The sequence below is a fragment of the Arachis hypogaea genome, chromosome 10, assembly GCF_003086295.3.
Source record: "Arachis hypogaea cultivar Tifrunner chromosome 10, arahy.Tifrunner.gnm2.J5K5, whole genome shotgun sequence".
Classification (NCBI taxonomy): domain Eukaryota; kingdom Viridiplantae; phylum Streptophyta; class Magnoliopsida; order Fabales; family Fabaceae; genus Arachis; species Arachis hypogaea.
The window spans coordinates 89,692,853-89,701,531 of NC_092045.1; the positions used below are offsets into that span (position 1 = coordinate 89,692,853).

The 8,679-nt window shown below is 35.2% G+C and overlaps 1 long non-coding RNA gene across 1 annotated transcript; it reads left to right on the forward strand.

The window, feature by feature from the left end:
* Positions 1-6,130: 6,130 nt before the first annotated feature.
* On the forward strand, positions 6,131-6,613 carry LOC140175508 (uncharacterized). Its single transcript, XR_011866329.1, has 2 exons — positions 6,131-6,253; positions 6,339-6,613. It is a non-coding gene; the product is annotated as an uncharacterized lncRNA (long non-coding RNA).
* The last annotated feature ends 2,066 nt before the right edge of the window (positions 6,614-8,679 follow it).

Below are 8,679 nucleotides of genomic sequence, written 5' to 3' on the forward strand. Positions count from 1 at the left end.
CCATCTTGGACATAGAGGTATTAGAGCACACAAAATTTTTGGAAAAAAGGACTTCTCTGGAAAGTGGGTAGAGAAGATCAAATCAATATCTATGAAGACCCATGGATAAAAGAGTATAATTTTATTCGGAGAGACAATCAGAATAGTAATCAAACATACATTCATTGAGTTACACAACAAATTAATTAGAATAGACAATGGAACCAAGAATTAATACATGAATTGTTCAGCCCAGATATCTCAACAACAATTATGCAGACAAAAATTGAAGGGAAAGACATGCTTACTTGGTCGAGAGAGAAGTCAAGTTGCTATTCAGTCTCCAGTGCATATAACATAACTTTATCAGTTCTTCCATCCCTAATAGAGCAGTTGTCGGACCGTTGTCGAAATCTGAACTTTTGAAATTCAATTTGGAACTTATAATGCTCGGCTAAAATGAAGGTCTTCGTTTGGAGAGTGATGCATGATAGACTTCCGATGAATCAGCGAATTTTTCAAAGAATATGAGTAAGGGATGTTGCTTGCCCAAGATGTCACCAAAGGAAAGAAATAATTAACCACTGTTTATTTAGCTGTCCAAAAGTTGAAGACACTTGGAGGTTGGTAGGATTTCATATAGTAACTGCAATGGGTGTTGATGAGCCCATTTGAAAATGATGGACTGAAATTGCAAAATTATTAGAAAGACTGTATCGTTATAAAAAGGAGGTAGCGAAGGTAGCAACTTTACTTTGTCTAATGTAGAAGAATCAAAACCAATGGATATTTGAAGGACGTCGTCTCTTACCACAACAACTCATCTCTGCTGCATGCTCTTCGGTGGAGGAATATGATTCTAAACTCTCTTCTTTCTCTTATTAATGTTATTTATCTCTCTGTACTATTGGTGGTGATAAACCCAAGTGCACTTTGTCTTTTGGATTTTCTTTGATTATGTTAATGTCTCATTAGACCATTATTTTATCATAAATAAAATCTTATTTTTGTCCAAAAAAAAAATAACAACACAAAAAAATACTTATCCATTGAGGATGATCTAAATATTCATAATATGTTCTTGAGATAATGTAAAATCATGAACTATTTTTTTCACTAATTTTTTTCCTCACACACTCAACCTCCTTCTTCTTCTTCCTCGATCTTCTTCTTCCCTCAAACATAAACGCTGATATTGTTATAAAGTGTACTCACCTTCAACCAAACGCAATATGTGTTATAAAGACCAAGCTCACCTCCTTCACGTACACGTGTCACACACATAAGCGTCTTTTCTGTCAATGCAAGTAATATTTTGTTCTGATACACTGCCAAATGCAGGTCAGATTTGGTATGTCTCAAGATGGTCAAACTGGACATTTGCTCTGTATGCAGGGAACAAAGACGCCTTTCAATGTTTGGATGTCTCTTCCTACAAAATGCAACATCCTTTTTTTCGTGTCAATCGTGGAGTACGTTTTGTATCTCTGTGTAATTGCAGGTTTACATGTGCAAAATAAACCATCCACCAACATATTTAAATTATTTCATTTTTATCCATTATTAAATTAATTTTTTATTGGAGATACTAAGGTTATATTTGTTTGAAGGGAAAATAGAAGGAAAGAAAAGAGAGAAAAGAAAATAGGGAGGAAAATGATTATTTTTCATTGTTTGGTTGAGGAGAGAAATTAGAGAAAACAGAAAAGGGATGAAAAAAATTGGTGAGTGTTGGAAAAAAAAAAGGAGAAAAAACTTGTTTTCTCTCTATACTTCCAATATTACTCCTTCACTTTTTTTCAATATATTTTATAATACAAGAGTAAGATTGTCCTTTTATAACATTTCATTCCTTATTTTTCTTTTATCCAAACACATATAAAAAAATAAAAGTCCACTCAATTTCTTTTTTTTTATTTCTTTCCTTCTAATCAAACATAGCCTAATAGAATGTACTTAGAAAATTCTTTCGCTTACATTAAAATCAAATTGTTGTTTATTTACATTTATAAATACTAGTATTTTTACCCGTAATAACATTATGGGAATATAGATTTTTTAAAATTACGGTCAATTTAGTTCTGACAGTATAGATTATGTATGGCACAAAATATTTATAAATCAAACTACTTTTACAAAAAAAAAGTTGTAGATTGACAAAAGTTTTTGGCTAAGAAGACCAAGGTATCTGTACATAAAAAATTAAATAATAAGATTTTTAGTTATTATTTTTATATAAAAGTCTATTTTTTATTAATAATTAATTTTAACATTCGTTATCTAAAATTTAAAATAATTTAACATGTATACTTTTATATTTAATTAGGTGTTAACTGTTAAGTCTGTTATATAAATAGAAATAATTAATTTTTATACTTTCTATTTAAAAATAATATTTTTTTCCTATGTATATAAAAATATAGTTAGATATTAGTATAAAAAATTATACTGATAGTTATAAAATTAATTCAAAATTAATTTTTTTAAAAGAATTAAATTTTGAGTTTAATTTTTAATTATAACATTAGTATTCTCTCCAAATTATATGTAATAAATATTTGAAAAAAGAGAAATAAAATTATAGATTAGAAAGATAAGCAGTGAAAATTTAAAACTAAATAAAAAAACTAAAAAAATTATGTATATAATAACAATAATAATATTGTCTTTTATTAAAATCATATTATTTTGTTAATTTTATTTTCTATAAAAGAAGAGAAAGATAGAAAAAATAGAGAATGAGAAAAAAGAGAGAGAAAGATAAAGATGAAGAATGAGAGTGAGAGTGAGAGTGAGAATTTGTTAATTTTGGAAGAAAAAAATTATTTTAATTGTAAAAAAATATCGGATGACAAAAATAGTAGAGAGAATTAGAAAAACTGAGAGAGATAGATGAGAGAATTTAGGAAGGGAGTTTATTAATTTTGGAAAAAAATATTTTCTTTCAATCTTAATAAGAAAGTGTCATGTGACACAATTGATTATTAAATTAGATAGTAATATATGATACATAATATAGGTATATTTCAATTTTAATTTTAATATTTTAATTTTAATTTTAATGCAATTAAAGAATGTCATGTTGCACATTTGATTGTCAAATTAGTAATTAGTCATTGATATTGATAATGATATATAAAATAACGGAAAAGCTCTACATACAAGCCATTAGGGCTTGTATGCTTTACAAGTTTATTAAACAATAAATTTAAAATACGCGCTCCTCCACCTACGTTGATTACACGCGCTATATAATATGCCGCGTATATCTAACTTCCAAATTTAAAATATTTGTTTCCTTCTTCGTTTTCGTTATTTTGAGATTTGGTTGTTCTTCTTCTCGCGCGTCTTCCCTCATTCTTCTCCATCGATCTTTTCCTCTTCTTTTCTCACTGGTATGTTCTTCGTTTACGTTCTCTTTTTCTCTCTCTGCAACTCGAGCTTCGTTTTCTCTTTTGATTTGTTGTTTTCTGAAATCAAAGTTCGAACTCGTTTTGAAGATGATGGATCCTTCAAGCTCGGATTCTGTGCTGAATCCAGGCGATGTGGATTATGAATTTGAATCTAACGAAGTTCCTGAGGTTTGATTTACAGTAATTTGTATAGCATTGTGTAGTTTAAAAATTGCTGAACATTGTTTAATTACCTGGAATTTATAGCAGACGCTCGGGTGTAGATCAATTCTTCTTTGGGTGTATTTTAGCTATAAGTGTGGGTGTATATACACTTTACTGGTTTTTTTGTTATTTTTAATTGAGTTGTTGTTGTTCAGGTGTATTATATCAGACATGATTGGGTGTGTTTTTAGTTTTTGACATGGTGTATTCTGCAGCCTGTGTATTTATGGCTTTAAAGGTCATTCTGTAGTTGAATTGTTTCGGTTCGGGTGTATCATATTAGACATGATTGGGTGTATTTGTATCATATCTATGGGTGTATTCACAGTTCTGACACGGTGTATTGTGCAGCCTCTCTCTGTTGTTGATGACGAGCTTGTTCCGAAGGTCGGAATGACCTTTACGACCCTTGAAGATGCCGGAAAATTTTACAGGAACTACGCGAAGGCTGCAGGTTTCTCTACAAGAGTTCGGTGCACAAATAGGAAGGGAAACGAGATTAAGAATCAACTGATTACATGTAGCAGAGAGGGAAAATAGAAATCTAAAATATCTCCAACCGAGAAGACCAATCCGACAGCCGGTTTAAACTGTCCTGCAAGAATTTATATACACACATTGAAGGATGTCGGTGCTTGGATCATTTTAAAGGTTGTGCTGGATCATTCACACCCCTGCTGTCCAAGCAAAGCAGAGATGCTCAAACAGCACATGGAACTAAGCATGTCCATTCGTCGTACGATAGAGAATAACGACGAGGCCGGTATCAGACCAAGCAAAACCTACCAATCATTTGTTGCAGCTGCCGGGTGTCACCGCGAGTTAAATTTCATCGAAAAGGACGTGAGGAATTACATTACCAGGGAAGTGCGGAATGTTTCCGAATAAGAAGATGCAAAGAAATTCGGGAAATATTTCTTAAGAATGAAAGAGAAGAATCCGAATTTCTTTTTTGAGCTCGAACTCGAGGAGGATCAATCGATTAAGCTGGCTTTTTGGGCCGACGCAAGAAGCAGAGCCGCCTGTGAGTATTTCGGAGACGTCATTTCATTCGACACCACCTACAATACAAACAGGTAACAAACTGTCCCTGTTTATGATGCTAAATTAATGTATTTTTACGAATCCGCGGCAGAGGTGTATATTGGCCGTTTCATTGGGTGTATTCTAAACTTTTGTTGGGGGGTATCTAATGATTTTGCATTCTGGACCATGGTAATTCGTTTCAGGTATAATTTGGTCTGTGGTTCTTTTGTCGGGGTGAATCACCACGGTCAGTCAACACTTCTCGGATGTTCTTTGATGAAGAACGAAGAAATTGATTCATTCAAATGGTTATTTTAATGCTGGCTTCGTTGCATGGGAGGAAACGCTCCGAAAGGGTTTCTCACCGATCAGTGCGCATCAATGAAAAGGGCTTTAGAAGCCTGTATGCCAACAACAGTTCACCGCTGGTGTATTTGGCACATCATGAAGAAGATTCCAAGCAAATTAAACGGGTACAAGGGACATGCCGATATCGAACAACAAATGAGCCATGTTGTTTGGAACTCTCACAGCAAAGACTCATTCGATAGGAATTGGAACGATTTTCTGGTGAATTTTGGTCTTACGGACAACAAGTGGCTTTCAGGTAATGTGTTTTTAAAATCTGCAGCAGAGGTGTAAATTGTACGATCTCTCGGGTGTATTTTACTGTGTGTGTTTGGGTGTATTATGCAGATCTGTACGAAGACCGTCACATAAGGGTTCCTATCTATCTGGACCACCACTTCTGGGCAGGGATGAGAAGCACACAAAGGAGCGAGAGCATGCATTCATTTTTTAACAAGTACATCACCCGGAACAGCTCGCTCATTCAGTTCGTCAAACAGTACAATAATTGCCTCGGAAGCAGGGAGCAAGCAGAGAGAGAATCAGATGCTGCAGATTTTCATACGGTCATACCGTGTGCAACCAAATCCTCCATCGAAGCTCAGTTTCAAGATGCGTACACTCACGCAAAGTTTAGGGAAGTCCAAGCCCAATTCAGAGGAAAGGCGAATTGCATCACCAGATTAAAGAATTCCGCTCTAGGCTATTCAGTATACGAAGTCGGAGAACAAGTTTCCAGCTCAATATTCGACAAGTTCGCGGTTACCTACGACTCAGTTGCAGCCGAGGTAAAATGCCAATGCTTATTATTCGAGTCGAGAGGGATACTGTGCCGTCACGCACTAAGCGTGTTAAGCTTCGAACAAGTAAGCCAAGTGTCCCCTAGATACATACTGGAACAATGGAGCAAGAAGGTAAAGAGGCGACACACACACATCAAGAGCAGCCACGACGAGCCACTAATGGAGCCAAGAAGCAAGAGGTTTGACCAACTGGTTTTTCGTTCGCAAAATATTTGCGAATTTGCCTCCGAATCGGAGGAGCTGACTACAATTCTGCACCGTGCGTACGATAACGTCATGGCCGAGATGGAAGCATTAAAAGGCAAAAGGAAGGGGACATCTTCTTTATCCCACGAAGACGCCAACTTGGAATCCGTTAACGAGCTTCAAAGCCCGCCAAGGATTCGAACAAGAGGACGTCCAAAAAACAGGCTAGGTTCAAAGCTGGAGAAACAGATTGCAAATGCCACAAAGAAGAAGAAGACGAAAGTTTTAAGCGAGGTAAATGTAATGTTCTTTAAATTTGTGGCGATTGAGTTTATTTTTCTAGTTAATAGTTTAGCTAATGCGTGAGTGTTATATTCAGATAAACCTGTTTGATGCTGCATCAGCGGCGCATTCAAGTTGCAGCCAATATCAGGGACAAGTTATAAATTATCAGTTCAGGGTACCAGCAGCAGGGGATAACTCTTTGGGTGTATAGTTATAGAGAGTATGGGTGTAAAATCACTGTTACTTTTGGGTGTATTTTTGTTAATTGACAATTTACATATAGACACATATATAGATACATATAGAACAAAAGCTGTAAAAATTCACAGGTTATGGGCGATATATTTCAGTTGATGTTTTTTTTTCATATTTTAGTACATGTAATTCATTCATTTTGAATACAGCACAGACAATTGGGTGTATATTTTATTCAACCTCGGGTGTATTATTAGACTTGCGTTGGGTGTAACAGTTTATAATATGCGTATGCCTTGATTTTTTGCTTTATGTTTTACCACCTGTAATACAGTTTTTGAATACATCACAGACAGTTTACCAGCACAGATAGTTTAACTATGGGAAAAAATATACATGGAATAGAAGTTGTTGATAAATGGCAAATATTTACATCATTTGTTCAATTTACAAACTACCCAGTTTCTATATCCTCAGAATTAATCTGACAAAACGGACTCAATAATACAGAGGATGGCTTCGACAGCCTTATAGCACTACTCTCTCTAATTGCCCGATCTCTCTGTGTATTCATCTCACTGAATAGTATCCGGGAAGCATACTCCACTCTATAGTGGTCCACCTCCTCCTACAATTAAAAAGTATGTTATGTTTAAACAGAAATATTAATTCAGTAAAGTAATACAGAGTTATATAGTTCTAAAGACAGTTACCTGTGTCCAATTATCCCATTCATACTTCCCCTTTTTAATGTTTTCCGGCTCTATTAACTCAAGCCACTTCATTACGTAGATAGCGCAGTCATAGCTGAAAACGAAGAAAATAAATTACAAATCTCATTTAAGAAAGTTTAATGTTCAGAGTCACAAATTTATACCTTGTTTTTTGGCCTGAAATTTTAACATATGGTGCTTTAATTTTCTTCTCCTTCTCGCCTTTCTCGAGAGGTTTCCTGCCAGCATATGTTATCAATCTTGAAAATACATATCCCTTAAATACCAAAACAAATCAGTAATACACCCGAATGAATGGACAAGATACACCCAACTTAATATGGAATATACACCCAATTGAATATGGAATATACACCCAACTCAACTTTCAAAATAGACCTATCTATTAAAGTAAAGAAGACAGAGGCAACTTACAGTGAATTTATTAATGTCCTTTCTCTCATCGCTTGGAGCTTTTTTGTGTAGCGGGTCAAGTATTTGACATTTTCGCATTCTTGTATTGATCAGCCATAACCACCAATGTCCCGAGTGGCAAACAGGAGCAAAAATCTGAAGGATTGCCACATTTCAACAGTCTGTTATTTTATTTGGCATATAAGTAAATAAGCGTACAAACAAATTTACGAAACAAAAACTTACATATGGATGCGAACTTAATTTTTTTCTATCTATGAAGTGAATGAAACTCGGGTAGGCTTCCACCCTGAATTCTCTGTTCGTTTTCGGAGATATGAATTCCCCCCTTGGGTGATCCGAAAGTGCCATGCTCTGCAAGAATTGCAATACAAGAAATGAAAACATGAAAATAAACAACTTACACCCAATCTAAGCTAAAAAAATACACCCAAATCAATGCATAAAATACACCCAAAGTTCGTAGAAGTAACACTTACCACAATATCAGGGGGGAGACAGTATATTTGTGCATGAAACCTCTTTTCCTTTTTCTGGTTTAGGATGAGGCAAATGGCAGATACAATCTAGAAATCAATTTTAAATTAATAAACATTGCAGTTGACTTTGGTGTAAAAACATTAATGTTAGTCTAAAATTACCTGAGATTCTATATCACTTTTTTCCTGGAGGGATGCAAGGTGCGTTCTCATCAAAATGTATTCTCCTTGGCCAATCAGAGTGCATATCTCCCCATACTCGTCAGTATTGCCCTTTGCATCTTCCTTCAGTCTCGTCCCCCAGATGTAGCACTTTTGTTTCATATCATCCGGAATTTGATTTATTCCCCCAAGAGTTTCAAACTTTGCAGAACTTTCTCCCCCAGTCTCCCTCTGAATTTGTGGACTTTCGTCTTTTCCCTTTGACGCACTGCTTGCTAATTTTTGGACCAAACTGTCCAATTGTTCTAGCATAGTTGCAGTTTCTGGAGATTTTTCCCTTTCTGTCTCCTGCATCGACGCCCCCTCCTGGCTTGAATCTGTCAATCCGAGGCTGAATGATGGCATCCTCGGATCTGTTTTAGGAACATAGCTTGCTGTCCGTGCCATCATC